This window comes from Rattus norvegicus, chromosome Y, assembly GCF_036323735.1.
Source record: "Rattus norvegicus strain BN/NHsdMcwi chromosome Y, GRCr8, whole genome shotgun sequence".
Taxonomy (NCBI): domain Eukaryota; kingdom Metazoa; phylum Chordata; class Mammalia; order Rodentia; family Muridae; genus Rattus; species Rattus norvegicus.
In genome coordinates this window covers 29,798,751-29,818,421 of record NC_086040.1, presented here as the reverse complement: position 1 = coordinate 29,818,421, position 19,671 = coordinate 29,798,751, and the positions used below count along the sequence as shown (strand labels likewise).

Below are 19,671 nucleotides of genomic sequence, written 5' to 3'. Positions count from 1 at the left end.
TTATACAAATAGAGAAGGCCAGCTTCTTTCGCCCCAACACTCTTCTCTTTACCCTCTTTCTTCTCATTCCCAAATGGCTGTTTACTCTAAATTAGAGACAATTAGTAAACCTTAGAGGTACTGAAGGATTATCTGAAAGGCAGTTGCAGTCAGAAAAACACTTGTGACATCACAGAAGAAGCTAGGACTCTCCAGGATACAAGAGATTTTTCAGGATGGGCCTAATGATGATGTCACTGAAAGCTGCTATGGCCTACCTGATAAACAGCTTTCCCTACATTGACCAGATTCAAGAGTGCCTTTTCCAGGAGTGTCTCTTGTGACACAGTGGAAGCCTTTATGTACTCCATCTCTCCAATTCAATTTTTTGCAATGATTTTGGCAAATAATGGGACCGGGTACACAGTGAGTATGACAGTGTAAATTTTGTGTACGTACATCAAATAATAAACTCCCAAATCCTTATTTTTTTCAAAAATTTTCAGACATCAGTAAAGCAGAGGACCACATTGAGTATCAAATTTTTTTTCTCTAGATTTTTGATATCAGTAGTACAGTATCACCTTCCAGTGTCCCAGGGACAGATTTCAGGGTTTTGGATGCTTTACCATGATTCTTTCTTCAGGCCAAACAAAAGATTCAGGAGAATGGGCAGGGAGAGGAATTACTGAAGTCCAGGGAACCCTGAACTTCAGTAGGTTCATAAGAACAGGAGGGAGTCTATTTGGCATTTTAATTTGAAGATTCTACATTCTTGACCTAGTTGCACAGAATCCATGTTTAAATTCCACCTTACTTCATCACTGCAGGAACCATCAACGTGTGTGTGTGTGTGTGTGTGTGTGTGTGTGTGTGTGTGTGTGTGTGTGCCACCAAAAATAGATAAGATTGATGAAGCTAAGAAGTTCATTCTGCCAGGAACCAGATATATATCTTTCCTTAGAGACATGCACATTAAATGCGAAAGTGGGTGCTAGTGGCAAACCAGTGAACTTAAAATGGATGTCTTGTTGGTAGATTTTGAGAAAGTATTACAAGAGGTGAAGGGGCTTTAACCGCATATGAACAACAATGCAAATAAGTCAGTGCTCTCTGGTACTAAACCAATATTCAATGTAGGTACACAGACAAAACTATGGCTGGTTATGTCCTTCTTAAGCATCAATGGAAGGACAACCCATTTGTTCTCCCTGTGTTAGACTCACAGTTCAATGGAACATAAAGGGACAGTAAGTGGCATAATAGAACAAGAGCAGGAGTCTGGTTAAGGATCTTATGGGGAGGAAATTGGAAAAGGAAATAACATTTGAATATAAATATAGAAATATCCAATTAATAATAAGGAATAAAGTATGGTAAAAATAAAAAAAAATGAACGAAATTAAAGAGCAAGACCAACTATTCACACCTATTGACTCAGAAGTCTAAAAAGTAAGAGTAATACTATTGAAAAGATGGAGACGATGAAGTGTCTACTAGGATCACTTCTCTATCAAAGAGAAAAGGGTCAGACACAAACTTCACTAAATGAATCCAAATCATGGAACTTACTCTGAGCTGCGGACAAAAGACCTGTCTTTCCTTTTTCCTTAGAAACTTTTTCTTCTGTGAAAAAAAAATAATAAGAGTCAGGAGCTTTCAGGTAAACAACTATGCCCTTTCTAACTCTTGGATTTTGTAAGAAATTAATGATATAAGCTCTCTGAAGTCCAGGACCCATAACAAGCAGGGAAATCCAGATGCTTCTGAGAGGCTCCCAACTCCTGATACCCATATGTAGAAGGGTCAGATCAAGGCTATCTCTTCAGAGAATTCATTCAAAACCAACGCAGGACTCACCAAGCTTTCCCATAGCTAATGTATATCTTCCATTTTTTTTTTATACAAAGACAGAAGGTCAGCTTCCTTCCGCCCATCTCTGATATCTTCTTCCTCTTTGTTCTCCCTCCCGAATGGCTGTTTACTCTGAATTAGGAGCCAATTAGTAAACCCTAGAGGTATTGAAGGAATATCTGCGATTCAATTGCAGTCAGAAAAATACTCGTGATGTCACCGAAGAAGCTAGGTAAATGCAGGATACAAGAGATTTTTCAGGGAGGGCCTAATGATGTTGTCACTGAGAGCTGCCATGGCCTACCTACTGAAATCCTTTATTTACATTGAGCAGATTCGAGGGTGCACTTCACAGGAGACTCTTCTGTGACACAGTAGAAACCTTTACATACTACATCTCTCTAAAGCTAGAGAATTCTCTTTGCTTCATTATTGGTTACATGCTCTGAATGGACAAAGTTAGTCAGGGTCTTGGTATGGGTAGAAAAGGTTTAGGAACATGGAGTGGAGGAGATTCTTCTGGATAATAATTTTATTCCCATGTCCATTCCTGTGATGTACAGTTCAATTCCTAGTTTTTCTCTGTTTCCCAAGGACACGTATTTTCCATCAAGACCTTTAATTGAATGAATATTGTATCACATTTTTTATTGTACATTCCTTGATAGGGGACTTTTAATATTCCTGAATATGTAATCAATACTTATGTTTTCCTTTTCAATTTTTTTGCAATGATTTTGGCAACAGCTATAGAATGAATATAACAGTGTAAATACTCTGTACCTTTTTCAAATGATAAACTCCCAAATCCTTATTTGCCAAAAAAATTACGAGACATCAGTAAAGCAAAGGACAACATGGACAATAAAATGAGGTTCTGTAGTCCTATTAGATGTCAGTTCTCTAATAACTACCATGCTGTTTTCCCAGTGACACTCTGGGGGGTTTTAGATATTTTATCATGCTTCTTTCTTCAGACAAAACATGAGATTCATTTGGATGGGAAGGGAGAGGAATGGCTTCAGGTCCAGGGACACCTCAACATTACTAATTTCATAAGAAAAGGAGAGATTCTATTTGACATTGTCATTTGTGGATTCATTATAATTGAGCTTGCTACAAAGAATCAATGTAAATATCATACCTAATCTCATGTGTGTAGGAGCCACCAAATATATATGTAAATATATGAATATTATCCATTATATTATGATATATATATATGTGTGTGTGTGTGTGTGTGTGTGTGTGTGTGTGTGTGTGTGTGTGTGTCCAGCCACCAAAACTAGATAAGACTGTTGAATCTTAGAAGGCATGCTACCAGGAACAGGATGCAGATGTTTCCTGAGAGACACAGCTCAAGGACATCCAATTCAGAAGTGAAAGCTCGTGTCAAACCAGTGAACTGAGAACGGACCTCTTGTTGTTAGATTTTGAGAAACGATTACAAGAGCTGAAAGGGCGTCAACACCATAAGAACAAGAATGCCAAAAAAACAGAAATTTCATTTTCAACCAATATTAAAAGAATGTATATGGACCGACCTAGTGCTCCAACTGTGGAGGAGTATGGCCTTTTTGGTCACCAAAGGAAGGAGAACTCCTTTGGTTTAATGCCTAGGTTTAACTCCCAGTTCATGGGAATATCAAGGGGCAGTAAGGGTGGTTATAGAGGAATTGGAGGGGACCGCTTATAGATCTTATGGACAGGAAACTGGAAAAGGACATAACATTTGTAATAAAAATATAGAAATATCCTATTAAAGAAGCAAATAACTTGTTAATTTAGAGAAAATGATAGAAGTTATAAAAAAGAGAACTGCCTGCTAATCATCCTTATTGACTCAGAAACATAAAGAGTCATGGACAATGCATGGTAGTCAGAGTAATACTAGTTGAAAGATTGAGATGATGAAGTCTCAACTAGAAGCACTTCTCTCTCCAAGATGTCAGTGTCAGAAACAATGTGCACACTAATTTCTTCATCCCTCACATAACTGTAGCCTTTTATTTTTGATGTTGAAAAATAAATCGAGGCTTGGATTTGAGAAGCATCATTGATCATAGTATTCTGCTAATGCAGTTTATCCAAGATTCTTAAATACACAACTGCCATAAAATCCCAGAACACACAATTTACTTATTACAAAGCAAAATTAGCACTTCAAAGAGTATTTCAAGGCTGTGCCATTTTGGTAACTAGAACTGCTAGGTACTAAGTGGGAGTATTTATTTAATTTAGTGTTTAAAAGTATTCTTCTTTTATGTGTGTGTTTGCCCGAATGTATGTAAGTTTACCTTGTGTGTACCTAGTCCCTTCATAAGTGAGGAGAAGAAAATGAGTCCCAGGCATTGGAATTGCAGATGGCTGTGAGCTGTCATGGGGTACTGGGAACTGAGCAAGTTCCTCTCCAAGATCAACAGGTTTCCTTAGGTACTGAGCCATTCCTCCAATCCTATTTTAACTTTAAACAAGTGTATTCATTAAACTAGAAGGTTAACAAAAACTTACAATCAGTCCCCTTGTACTGCTCTCTTTTTGCACTCCCTATAGACAAACATTTGTAATTATCCATCCCATTTGCCTCCATAATTGTAAATGTTTTGATTAGTCAGTTTTAAACATTATCAATGAGCTGACAATTAGCTTTTAAATAAAAAAAATATGCCAGCAAAAATCAGCAAATGGTTTCCATAGGGCATCTCCTCAGTCTTCATTCTGAATTCTTCAGATTTGTTCCTACCCCCTACCCTAACTCCTCTTCTTGCCACACAGTGTATCCTCTTCTATTTTCATGTCACATGTGGTGATCACTACCATCCCCTCCTGCCTTAATAGCTCTTTTTAACCCTTTCATGGTCCCCTTTCTAGTTTCATTTCACACACACCCAACCTAGGTTCCTCATTGAGAGGAGGCAGGCAGAATTTGTATGACACTGTAACAGGATTTCAGAATGAAGGTAAACTGGACTGCACAATGGCTTCTTCACTTTTTTCTTATAAATTTACGATTATATTTCAAGAAAGTATAACTTTATTTTCTAGAGCATTAAAATATAAAATAATAAGGGTTTGGGGATTTAGGTATGCGGTAGAGTGCTTGCCTACCAAGTGAAAGTCCCTGGGTTCAGTCCTCAGCTCCAAAAAATAAGAAAAAAGAAAAAAAAAACAAAATATATAATAATAAAGAAACTGACTGACAGAATCTATTTGCCAATATCACTGTATGGAATTCTACAAATGAGAAGTGTATGACAGGAAACAAACTAGCATTGATACAGAGCCACTGAACTTACACAGTGAGCACAGGAAACAAATGTGTCCAAGTGTTTACTAAACACAACAACAGTCATAAAAAACCCATGTGTGGTGATAATGAAGCAGCTTTACCTGTCCCTGCTTTCTTTCTTCCTTTAAAACGGTACTAGGGACTGAAATCTGCATCCTGTGCCTGCTTGTGCCTGCATGCAGACACCTGGCCCTGCCCCTTGTTTCCCTTTAGTTGAGAATTATAAAAAAGTATTTTCAATGCTCAGTGATGTTTCCTAAATTCTCATGTGAGGATGACTGCTTCCCTGCAAGGGCTCACCCGAGGCCCTGATGCACACAGCATTTGCTTACGTATGCTGCTCCAGTCTTCACAGGCAACTTTCTCTGCCCAGGACCGCACAATCACATTCTTTTCAAAACACAAATTTGACATAATGGTGACATTTTGATATAGGTCAATACATTAACTCAGGCTTAGAAAGATGGTTCAGCAGTTAAAAACACTCTCAAGATGTCCTGAGATCAAATCCCAGCAACCACATGGTGGCTCACAACCATCTGTTATGGAATCTGATGCCCTCTTCTGGTGTGTCTGAAGACAGCTACAGGGTAGTCATATGCATGAAATAATATATAAATCCTTAAAAATTGTTAACTCAATCTCTATGCTATCCACAGCAGAACATTAGGCCAATAAAATTATCAAGAGTTAATGAAGTCTAACACTCTTACTTTGATAATCTTCTGCAGACTTCGCTGTCTGAATGGCCTAGTTGGTGTACAGCTGCGATTGGATAAGGACAGCTAGATTCCCAGTTCATGGCTCAATGTTTTCAATATCTAATCACATTTACCTTTACTAAATCATCTGTGTAAGGATTCTTGTTCTTTTAATTTAAAATTCAGCATCTCTTAGCCCTGTAACTCTAATATGCCAGTAAAACCATAAATAATATAATATAATATAAAATATATTATATACAATATATGACATATATATTTTTTCTCCCACTTTGATTGGGTTGGCACTCAATTCTAACAAATGTCCCACTGGCTCTACTACACAAAAAAGAAACAGATACGGTGTTTTGTGGACTATATTGGTATCTGGGATAATTGTTTTGTAATCATATTAGTTAACTAGACCTGTGTCAGTACTGCTGTATGACCTATCTAAAGATATATCTAAGATAAGTGTAAATGTTCCACACATGCTTTTTGGGGGTATAAAATTTCTTGACAGAGGAAATTGTTATCTCCTGCATTCTTATCAAAGAAACCCCAGTCCATCTTGAGATCCCAGATGAGGATATAGCAGGAGCTGATGATGCAAAGGATGACCACAGGTAAAAGAACACCATGGTGTCAGAGTGACTTTGTTCTGGAGAAACAGGAGAGAAGAGGAAAAGGAAAGAAAAGGTTACTAGATTGAATTACAGTTCCTTAGTGAAGGTAGATTCTTCATAACACCATAAAGAAATCAAACTGTTAAAACAAACATCCTTAAAAGAATCATTGTCAAACAATGGTTAATAACAAATATGACTTCTCTGATGTGCCTCAACAATCATTGAGCTACCCGTATACAAAATTATACAAATGTTTACTAGGGGTCTGTAGCATTTCAGTGTACTCTTTTGATGTCTAAACATGAAATTTAAACTTCTACCACTAGGTGACAGCTTAGGGTAAAAGATGGGGAGAAAAACAGTGCAGAAACCACAGGAAGAGCCTGCACCACTTTCTCTCCAAGAGCATCTGGGGTGTTTTAACTTTAGAGTATCCTTCACACACTGGATCATCAATGCTTACCCTTCAGGAGCACAGAGGACTCCAGAGAAAATGCTGAGAACACAACAGAGGTTATGATGAGTCACTTACTTGCCCTTTATGTTTATGGAGCTGAGCTTCCCGCAAGCTACAGAGATACATGACATTCCCTCCACGCCTCCCCCAACTGAGGCATCACCCATTCAAAGGCTAATCTGTCTTTATGCTGGAAACTTTTGGCTTTATTCTGAGAACACAATAAAGCACATCAAATTCAAATCAGAATAAAAACAATTTGTAAACATAGTCATACATTTTAAACTTTTTGGTTTTGAGTGCCATTTGCTTTCGGAAATCCTCCTCTGGTTATTTCATTTGTCCCCTTGATGTTCTCCAGTTTCAAGATATGGCTAGATAACCGATAAACTGGTTCTGAATTAGGTTTTAGGTATGAAAGTGTGTTATGTTTAAAAAAATTGTTGTTTATATCTAGGGTTTATAAAACATAAGACAACACACAAGATAGTTTGTAACCACTTGAAATAACATTGGAAAAGACATAGGTTTTGATTTCTGAATGCCTTTTTGAACCTTAGGGTCATTATTTTATTCAAATAAATGCTCAGACATTTACTGACACAAGAATTGCACAGTCAGAAAGAGCTGATACCTTGCAGGCCTAGAACAACTGGAGTCAGTATGTCTTATCTCATAAGATACATAACTGTTTGCTGACACAGTCATTATTAAACGGTAAGGCATATAAACTTACAGCTAGGTATATGTTAAAATAATATACACTCAAATGTATCACTTCTTCCTGGTGTAAACTCTTTTTCTCTACCCTTCGCAGGTTGCATATATTCTATCTGGATGATAGAAACACTGTGCATTGTTGGTCTACTGTACATCTTCTTTCAACTCCACATGCAACAGTAAGTGGCATAAAACTGGGTCTGATGGGAAAATTTATATGATGGAAATCAAGAAACACTATAACAGAGTGTTCCCAATCTGTACTCCCACCTCAGAGCTGGTTTATTAAATAAATATACACCAGCATATGACTTACTTAGCTTCCTTTAGACAGTTAGTATGAGGTAAAGGCAAGTGATCCTAATTGGATCTATCAAAAAAAGAAGAAAATAGAGGAAGAGAAGTGAGAAGAAAAAAGGATGAAGAGGAGGAGGAAGAAAAGAAAGAACAGAACAGAACAGAAAGGCTCTGTTTTGATAGGAAACAATCTCCAGGTTTAATTCACTGTGGTTATTTGAATAGGTTTGGCCAAACAGACTGAAGGCTGGGTTCAAAGAGAGTGGCATTATTAAGAGGTGTGGCCTTGTAGGAAGAGACAGCTTTTAGTTCTAATATGTTCATGCTAGGCCCAATGTAATATACAGTTTCCTTATGTTCCCTTTGGATCAAGATGTAGAACTCTAAGTTCCTTCTCAGCATCAGTCTGCCTGTTCTTTGTCATGCTTCACACCATGAAAATGGATTAAACTTCTGAAACTTGTAAGACAGCTATAATTAAATGTTTTCCTTTATAAGAATTGCTGTGATGATATTGTCTATTCACAGCAATAAAGTAGTGAGAAAGTCATAAGAATTTTCTTCATAAGCATATTGGTCTAAATATTTATATTAGAACACTGAATTTGAATTCTACGTATCTAACAAAAAACTTGTTATCTAGTTATATTTGGATTTCTTCAGAGGTCAGCTAAGTAGTAGGACTTATCAGCTTCACGGGTAATTAAAACACACTTACAACTTATCTACCAATGTTTACAAAAATAAAGCAAATTCATGAATGGAATGAAATCCAGTCTTCAATATTTAAAAAAATAAGATGAACAGAGAGATTAAAAGACAAGATATTTGATGATAAATTAGCAACATTCAAAATGAAATGTTTATGATAAGCCATGTAATCTACAAATTTTATTTCATTTTAATAATAGTAATAATAATAATATTAATAATAATAATAATAATAATAATAGTAATAGTAATAAATTAACTAGCTTGCTAGTAAGTGAGGACTTGCACATAATAAAAGACATATATCCAGTAAGTCATATGCTGGTGTTTGTCAAGTGAGCATAAGTAGTATCAAGTCTTATTACTTTATTAGTTAGTGAAGAAATAAATATAAATTAATGTCAGAGGAAAGTATTAATACTGAAACAAAACAGAGTATACTAATCTCCCTGCATTTCTACATTTTTGGCTTGTCTTTATAATACAATTGTTAAGATGGTGTGAGCAGCTTCCTATTTCTAAGCCCATTTATTCTATGAAACTTGTAGGAGAAACACATTTAGTTGTACTGGCTTTTAAATATCTTCACAGACTATTCCAGAGTAGGTTATATTTTACGTCAGATATCAATGATGCACCCATGCTACATTTGGGTCTCATTTTTTTATCTTCCCTATTTCCCTAATAAAGAATATTCCGCCTTTAAGTCCTCCTCCTTCTTTGGTATTGAGAGGATGTCCTGGAAGGATGCTACCACAACTTTAGTCCAGCAATTACACCGTAATCTCTCTTGGCTTACCCTGCTAGTCCACTTTAGTAATAATAAGGATCACAGAAAATCAAGTCATTGCTATTCTGCCAGAGGAGTCTCTCTCTTACTCATCTGCCATATTTGAAACAGAATATATGGAACAAATTTATAGAACTGACATCTATTGAATTTAAAATAAAAATAAATTTCATAACAGTTGCTGAGCAACAGCCATGATAGGAATGAAAGTGAAATAAGAAGGGAGAGGAGTGAAAGGTAGGAAACCAGAGCACCAAACAGCAACCCATCTCTTTTTGAAAGGTGCTTAATGGGGCAGCATGTGAAGGGTGTCTATCCTCTCAAAAGTCTCCTAATCTGATAATTAACACTTTGAAACCAAATTCAGATAAAAAGTTAAATGGGGCATACATTGTTTTCAAAGTCCAAACTTTGGAGTAAGCTGAATTATGCCTGAGGTTTGCGCGTATGAAAATTTGCATTTATTCCTATAATCCCCCAGATCAAACTACTGATTTTTGAGATTACTACTGTTCTCTGAGAAATTAATAGACAGAAAATCTGCAACATATAATAATGTAAAAGTTGTATGACTTCTGAAGAAACTATAGCCTGTATTCTGACTAATTATATGTTGCATGACATCCTCACAGTGACAGGCAGCAGCAGTGGGCACAGATCCAGCAGTCATGAGTTCATGACTCTCAGCAACTGGTTCTCCCCAGTGCAAAAGCTCTGATATGTTGTCGGCTACATGCATGAAATCCACTTAGACTGACCATATTCTCAATGCTCATTAATTACAGGACACAACTTTCTCATCCGTCAGAAGTATGGGTGCCTAGTCACTGGTCATCAGTGAGTTTTAGTGCACATATGATTCCACATGGTACTCCTTAGATGATGACCACCTTCATCTTTGAGTGTGAAAAGCAGCCATTCTCATTTTCATTCACAGTTAAAGATACGACAATCCGAGAGACGGGAGGTACAAAAATAACTGGTTTTGATCTGAGTTGGAAGCCAGACTCTATCACTTCCCAAGCTTATGGTTACAGGAGACTTGTACTCTTACATAATTGGATGTAGAATGTGGCTAACTAGTCCTAAGAATAAAAGAGGAAAAATGAAATAGCAATTCTATTCTGAAAATTTGTACCTCAGAGCATGCTTCCCTGATCCCCTCTCACATTTAAAGTGAAAAGGAAGTCCTAGAAGTATGGAGTATGATTAAAACTATTTCTAAGATAATGCAGGGAAATTGTTTTAAACCATACATAGAGGTTAAGGGAGCAGCTCTGTGGTAGAGCAACACTCTGCCTGTGTGAGACCTGGACTTGACATTCACATCAAAAAGAAAAAAAAAAACCCAGCTGGCGGGGATGTGAGCAATGGGAACATTACTCCATTGCTGGTGGGAGTGACATTTGGAGATTTCTCAGAAAACTGGGAATAGTACTAACCCAAGACATAGCTATACCAGTCCTGAGCATATACCCAAAAGATGCTCCACCATCCCACAAACACTTCCTCAATTTTATTCACGATAGTCAGGAATTGAAAACAACCTAGATGACCCTCAGCTGAGGGATGGATACAGAAGACTTGGTACATCTACAGAATGGACTACTATCCAACTATTAAAAAAAATACATCATGAATTTTGCAGACAAGTGGATGGAGAATATCATCCTGAGTGATGTAACCCAATCCCAAAAGGACATGCCTGGTATGTATTCACTAATAAATGATATTAGCCAGAAAACACAGGATACTCATGTTACATTCCACAGACCCAATGAAGCTAAACAGGAAGGAAGGCACAATTGTGAACACTTCAAACTCACATAGAAGGGGAATAAAAATGTCATTAGAGTCAGATGGAGGGAGGGAACTGGGTGGAAGAGGGGATGAGAAGGGGAATGGGGGGAATTCATTAACAGGTGTGGGGAGGAAAAGGAGGGATGGCCAAATGGACATGAGAATGAGTGTAAATCTGCAACTGACAGGGGTAGGGGTGGGCAACTCCAAGGTGAGACAGACCTGGGATAAGGGAGTTGACCAAGGTCAATGGGAGCATCCTTAGCTGTGACTCACAGCACTGGGGATATGGTACCCAAAGAGGACACTTCCTGTAGCCAAGGCAGAAACCTTGGTGAAACAAGAGAGACACCATCCCATCCATGAAACTTGACCCAAAATCTATCCTGTCGTCAAGAAATGCAGGGACAGAGGATGGATCAAAGACTTAGAGAATGGCCAACCAATAACTGGCCCAACTATAGATGCATCACATGGGCAAACACTAATCCCTAACAGCATTAATGAGTCTCTGTTATGCTTACATACAGGAGTCTAGCATGGCTGTTCCCTGAGAGTCTCCACCGAGCAGCTGACTCAGACAGATGTAGGTAACCAAAGGAAAAGAGTTGTCAGAACTTGAGGACTCTTATGTAAGAATTAGAAGGAAGGATTTTGGGACCAGGAGGGGAGTGGAACACCATACAAAGACCAACAGAAGCAACTCATCTGGATCTTTTAGGCTCTCAGAGACTGAATCACCAATGAAAGAACATACCCAGGTTAGACCTAGGCCTCCCTGCACAGAAGCAGCCTGGACTTCATGTCGGTCCTGAACATCTTGCGGTGGGTGTTCCCAAAAGCTGTTGCCTGCATGTAGGATATGTTCTAACTGGGCTGGCATGTCAGGTTTCAGGAGCAGTGGATATGCCTAGTCTTTTAGAGACTTGATGTGTAAGGGTTGGGGGATATCCAGGAAGAACCCTACCTAGTCAGAGGAGAAGGGATTGGGGAATGCGGAGAAGGAATGTGTGAGTCAGTGATGAGGAGGGGGCAGTGGGCAGGATGTAAAGTGAATTAAGTTAAAAAAAATAATAATAAAGGGGGAAAAAACCCTAAGTGGTAGTGTCACATATCTTTAATCCCAGCACTTAGGAGGCAGAGGCAGGCAGTATATAACTGATAAGTGGGTTCAATATAATTCTAAAATTAGGAAAAGAAATTAAAAGAGGCAAAACAACCAGGAAACGAATAGTAAGGCAGGGGGAATCTGTTTACCAAATTGAGATGTAATATGCAGTTCCAGTATTGGCAAACACAAAACACAAATGAAGAATCTAGGAATGGACACCACAGCCCCCAAAATGCCTAATTGATCTTGAAAGCTGACGTTCAATAGAGCAGAGACAGCTCTTTTCAATAACACTAGTGTTTTCAAACCTGACAGCCAGATATAATAAAAATTTGACTATTTCAAAACTTACATAGAAATTCAATCAAAATAGATCATGGACTTACCTGTAAAACAAGAAAATAGGACACCAATTAAAACGTGAAGACCGAGATAAAAAAAAGGAAAGAAAAAAAAAAAAAAGAAAACTTCAGACCAAGGCCTTGGGAAAGAGTCTTCATACAAGGAAATATTGATAAACTAAACTTTGATTGTTAAAGGCCATGTTAGGAGGAAAAGCATCAGCAGATGCTTCTTTGTGTAGCCCTGCTAACTTGGAACTCTCTGTAGACCAGATTGATTTGAAACTCAGGGATACACCTGCCTCCACTTCCCTAGTCCAGGGATTAAAGGATGGGCCACGACTGCATGACTGGGGTAATATTTTCTTATAAAAACTACCAGATTTTAAAAACTACCAGATGAATTCTACCTAATATGTAAAGAACTCAACAAATTAAAAAAAACTAATAGGAAATTCAACGAAGGGTGGATTGAAAACATACACTGATAATTCATCAAGAAACAAGAAATTCCAAATGAAACGACTAAATTCCAATTTAATCATCCAGCAGTGTGGCACATGTGCTTGCAAATTGCTCTACAGAGTGACAGATGAAAACTGAAGCGACCTCTGATATACTGAAGTTCTCCAGAAGTGTGCTAAAAAGTAGACAAAGCTCCTTTCTGGGACTGGGTCAGTGTTTGAGATGGCTGGCTGTTCTTCCAGAGGACCCAGGTTTAATTCCCAGCATCCATATGTTTCTTCACAACTACCTAAAACTCCAATTCCAGAAGTTTCCATAGCCTCTTCTGACTTCTAAGGACATCAGGCTCACACATGGTGCAGACATACATGCATGCTCAATGTTCACATTCATAAAAATATTAAGAGGAAGAGAGAGACATTCTCTAGTATTTCACTTGTGCTTTCTACATGTTTCTGTCACACCATGGAGCTCAACCAACCAAACTCAGACACAGGAGTCTTACACAGAAGGTAAACCTTACAGGTAACAAAGGAACTGTATTTTACACTTATAAACCTATAATTTAGATGAGTGCCTCTTTCAGTGTAGCACAGTTCATATGGTAGAGAAGTAAGCCAGTCCTACTCTGTCTATATTTCCAAGGCCATGTTCCAGCTCTTGACATACCAAGGCTTTTCACTCAAATATTTCTTTAAAATTCTTTCTGGCAGAGGACTTGGTTAAATTGAAAGAGGGAGGTAATGAAACCTTACTGTAGGCAATGAAAAATTATGTGGGGGATTAATAAGAAAACAATTAGAATCTTTTAAGTAGTGTTTGTTTGAAGAGGAAGAATTGGGTGGGGAGGTTTTTGATACAGGGTCTTACTGTATAATTTTGGCTGTCCTCAAACTCAAAATCCTCCTGACTCAGGCTCTCAAGTGCTGGGATTACTGGGCTATACCCCCACACCCAGCTGTGAAGTTCTTGATATAGGAAACAGAATAGTGTTTGTGTAAGTGTCAGGGAAAAGAAGGACCACCCAGCAGTTTCTACACTTTGTACAGTTTTCTTTGCTTTAGTCTTTCTGTACTAGAAATGAGATATGTTGAGTAGGTTATAATATTTCACTTTATTTGGTAAATGTTGATTCCCCTTATGTAAACATGTAAAATTTTTGCCTTTAAAGAAGATAAGCTCTTTGATCTCCTTTAAAACCATTAAAAAATATGTACCAAGCACTGAGAAGCCTGCCTGAATCAAGTGCAAATGCTGTTTCGATGAAATATTAGGTGATGACTAGATTTTTCTTTTTCTTTCCACTAAATAGAACGGAAGCAATATTTTACTGTATGAAACAAATTTTCTTTCCATATTTCAATGAAAACCATATACTGCATACTATTCAGGGTATCACTGAGGAGGCCAAGGTGTAGCTGAGTATAAGGATATGCTTATCATGCTCAAGGCTTTATTGTAAATCCCCAACATGTGTATGTGCAATGTGTGCACATTTTTGTCCACTACATTTTAAGATTATATATATATGTATATATATATATATGACATGTTTTATTTATTAGCATAATAGCCAACTTCCTAATTTTTTTCAATACTTCCTTTAAAATGTATTTTATTGGGGCAGAACAGATGGCTCGATGTTAAGAGCACTGGCTGTTCCTCTAGAGGATCTGGGTTTAATTCCTAGGACTCACATGGCAGCTCACAGCTGTGTGCAGCTCCAGTTCCAGAAGAACCTGGAGAGAGAGAGAGAGAGAGAGAGAGAGAGAGAGAGAGAGAGAGAGAGAGAGAGAGGTATAGATACACACACACACAAATGGTATTTTGTTTCAGATGTGTTCATGAATGAAATATGAATCTTTGAACACAGAGATTGGCTGCTAGCTGAATTCTTTTGTCTCCAAATATCAATGATAGCAAATAACTAATATCAAATATGTTTATTTTTTAATATAACATAAGAGGCCAAATAAATATTATCATAACTAGTCTTCCTAAATAGGGTGCCTAAATGCTCACCCACAATGATTCTAAGTGCAGAGTTAATGCATCCACCTCTATCTTAACAAATCATGCAGCATAAAATAAAAACAACCACTTCACTGTATCAATTTTGAAAGTGCACTTAATACAGTGCTGTTACTATGGTAACCCAGGCAGACTAGTTCTTTGAAAGAATCACATCAGAGTCTAAACAAGATCATGTCATGGTCTTTTACTCTACTTTCCTCACGAATCTTTCTTTTGCAAAAGCCTCAATAGAACAATATCTACATAATTAGTCATTTTGTCTACCTTCTTTTGTCCCAGTAATTATTTCTAAAGACTTTGTTTTTTTAGGACACTATCCAATAAAATAACCTAACTAGGGCTGGGGCAATGGCTCAACTGGTAGGGCATCAGCCTAGCAAACTGATGCCCTGAGTTTGATGTCCATCACCACATAATACTGGTTGTTGTTGTTGCACATTCCTGTAATCCCAGCACTTAAGAGGGAAACAGAAAGAAAGGAGTAGGAAGTTCAAAGTCAAGTTTGCTACATAATGAATTTGAAGCTAGTCAGACCTATGTGTGGCCTAGCCCTGTCTTTTTTTAATTTTTATGTGAGACTTGTAATTTTTGTTTTGTTTTGTTCTGTTCTGTTCTGTTTTTTGTTTTCTCATTCAAGACAGTGCTTTTCTGTGTAACTCTGGCTATCTCAGAATTCACTCTATAGACAAGGGTGGCCTTAAACTCAAAGATCTACCTGCCTCTGTTGGGATTAAACGTATGTACTGATACCTCCTGACATGAGACCCAATCTTAAAGAAAGAAAAAAGGAAAGAAAGGAAGGAAGGAAGGAAGGAAGGAAGGAAGGAAGGAAAGAAGGAAAGAAGGAAGGAAGGAAGAATGGAAGGAAGAAAAGAAGGAAGGAAATGAAACCTGAACACAATTCAACGACAAAATTTTGCCATGCCAAGTTCTAGACTTTTTGGTACAAAAATTATTTATGTGTCCGATATGCAGCAATATTCAATTTTTTAAAAAAACGTTTTGATATGATCAACAAAATTAATAAACGGCTACTCCATTTTTCTCTCCAGGGCATTCATGCAGCAAGCACACCTATAAAGTCTATACCATGTTTTCAGGACGATTCTTACAATGATTCTGTGAAGTAAATAGATATAGGTATTATTATCTCCACTTTAAAGATATAGCTATGTGTAAGACAAAACAGCCGTGACAAATGGGGTCAAGGGAAACAGAAGAAGGAAACAGAATTACCCCTTACACTGCCAGGTGAGACTGGATGAGCCCTGTGGCTCAGTGACCACATGGCACACCACACTCAGGATCCTGAGCACGAGCCTGGTATCAAAAAATAAAAATAAGGAGCGAGACAGGGCTACTCACTTCTGTAAACCCAGAACTTGAGTGGTTATGGCAGGAGGACCAGACCTTCACGGTCATTCTCAGCTGCATGTCGTCTGAATGTCATCTTTTATCTGTGGTCTTGCAGGATGTGTGAGAGATTTGTGCTAAGGGTTTTACTAATCACTGCTCACAAAAAATAGTATAATAGAAGCCTTTCAAAAATATTTGGTTTTAAACCTCCACAAATTTACCACTTTAACCATTCCTTAGGATATACAGTTAAACAAAGCTCTATTATTTTAAATCAGATATAAGGAAATAATAATAATGTAATCTCACATTGTTTTGTTTTTGAGAAAAGAATATATTTAGTATCAGTTTACATACATATGCAGTAGATAAGTAATCAATGCATCAAATATATTAATGTAAAACTCTACCACATTAAACTATAGTTAAATAGGAAATATATATATTTATTAGTACAGAACTGCTTCATTTATAAATAAATTTGCTGGCTCAAACTTGTGTTCACATTCCCTAGCCCCCTGTGATACTGGGGACAAAGCATCCATTTCCTCATAAGCCAACTGTTCAAACACAGAGGTCAGAAAACAACCTGATGGAGGCAGGTCTTTTTTCTCTACCATGGGTGCTCAGGGACTGAACTCAGGCTGTCAAGTTTTGCTTCAGGTGCCTTTACTTGTGAAGCCATTTTGCTGGCCCATCCCAACCTTCATTGTATTTCTTCTTACATTGTGCTAAGGAATGACCACAGAGCTCCATGAATGACAGGTAAGCTATATTATTTATTTTGAGACAGGATCTTATTATGTTGCCAAGTTTTTCTGAACTCACTCTGTAAATAAGACAGGCCTTTGACTTGTAATCCTTTTGTGTTGTTAAAGTTCTTTATGTAAACATAAGTTCCTCAAGGCTGAGTCTCAATGCTGAGCTTCGTGATTGTAAATGGTGTGAAGACCCTAAGCCGACTACCTTAGACTGTCCCTTTGAAAGTCACTCACTGTTCACGCCTGAGTCTGAACATGCCTGTGACTATCCAAATCTGTCAAATGTGTTCTCTGTGTATGGGGAGCTTGGCATCAGTGTCTTCCCAGGTGTTTTCTACCTTATTTTTTCAGACAAGGTCTCTGATTGAACCTGCAGCTCAATGACACCATAATATGACTGGAAAGCAAGTCACACTGTCTATCTCCCCAGAGTTGGAGTTATAGGTGTTTGCTGCCTTCCACAGCCTTTACATGGGTGTTAGGGACCAAATTCACTACAGCCCTAAAATGTATGCTTAGCAGGGCACCAGCCCTTACCAATCTGAAAGCTAAACATGTGACCAGACATCACAGATCTACACAGAGTTCCCCTTGTTTTGCTGCAGCCTGCTTATTTGCAGTGACCACCAATGTGACAAATGCACAGATTTATGTTTTTTTTCTGTATCAAATAAAATATTATGTGATCACCTCCAGTGGTTATAACCTGAGTCTGTGCTCCCAGGCTACGAGCACTTAGGTTTTCCTCAAGAATTAACTATCTCTTATTTCCTGGGGTGAGTGCTGTATTTTGTGTCAATAGCACCTACCAGCAATTTTAACTTCCTAATGAATATATTACTAGTATAATTTATCCCAATACTCATTTATATCTGAGACAGGAGGCAGATGTTTCTGATTATTTAGTAAAAGAAGCCATATAGCATCTTTTACCAAATCAACTGTCAATTCTATAAATCAAGGTGCATACTGGTATTGACTACTGGCATTCCTTAGGAGGAACTAAAATTATGGAATTCATGGGGATGTGTTTCCTTCACTGAGGTACTAAATTAAATTCTATCACTTAACAAGAATGGATACATTTTCAATACTATTCTAGCATAGACCCTATGTCATACTATGAATGTTCAGGGACACCAATATCATGGTACTAACAGTGCCCTCATCTGACATAGCATCAGATACATGTTAGAGCAACAGTAGTTTTGTACTTCTGAATATGGCTCCCAATTGAGCCACACAGAAAAGGTTACTGAGAACAATTTACGTGAGTATTTAAAAGCACTTTACTAATCTGCATTAGTCACAGCTCTTTGCACTGTGTAAGGTGTGGGCTGATGCCCTGTACTCAGCAGACAAAGAAGGAATGCATTTTAGTGCAAGGATGGGATATCACTGATTGACAGTTCTTGGAAAAAGGTTAAAAATTCAAAAGGAGCGTCTGCATTTGGTTCTGAACTTAAAAGTTTTTTTTTTTTCTATTCCCAACAGAAGAGCAGGAGCAAGTCATAGCAGGATGCCTTGGAGATGAGAAACAGGAGCGATCAGAGAACTCAATTTGCAATTAAATGGACTGTAAACAATTCTTACAAGTTCATCAAAGAAAATGATTAAAAATAAACTTGGTTGCGAGAGGGATTTTTATGCACCTAACCATTTCTTAACCTCATTAATAAACAAGGAAATTTCAACCTCCCCAAACCCCCCAAGAAAAAATTAACAAAAAAGGGCTCAAAAACAAAAAAAAAAAAAAAAACAAAAAAACACTCTAATGAACTAAATTAAAACCCCAGGCAGCTATACGTTTACAGCCACTGAGCAACAGACAGGGTGAAACAGCATCACAATTCTTACCAACTGACTGCAAGTCTTACTGATAATAACTGCTAATTGAAATGAGATAAAAACTGTATTCAAGGCTAAACTGAGATAACCCGGGTCTGGAGCCTCAGCAGAACCAACGGCAGGGATGGCAGAGTCCAGGGCAACAGATTGCAGTAGTAAGGGCTCAGATGGGAGACCTCAGCCTACCTTTGTGGGTGCTGTAAAGGGCTGGAAATGTCACGATGAAGAAAGTCGTAGAGTATTTGCCAGGCAGCATTTACTGGATGAGAAAAGGCTCTTCTTGTGTCACAGTACCAGCACAGGCACTGAATGAAATAAAGCCAAGCAGGAATGCACTGAACAGTGGCTCGCACTCCGTATGTATATCTGTGGCAAAATTCTGGTTCTGTGAAGATTTCAAAGAAGAAGGAAAACAATCACAATTCAAATAAATTAACTGTTCATACCATTTAGTCTCACAGTACAGGTAACCATCAACATATCCGTAAAACCCTAACCCGTGGGTTCACAGTCACTTTCTCCTATGCA

General features: G+C 37.8%; 1 long non-coding RNA gene across 1 annotated transcript; it reads left to right on the top strand.

The window, feature by feature from the left end:
* The first annotated feature begins 257 nt into the window (after positions 1-257).
* On the top strand, positions 258-18,950 carry LOC120099723 (uncharacterized). Its single transcript, XR_010061856.1, has 3 exons — positions 258-405; positions 7,727-7,808; positions 18,790-18,950. It is a non-coding gene; the product is annotated as an uncharacterized LOC120099723 (long non-coding RNA).
* Positions 18,951-19,671: the final 721 nt, after the last annotated feature.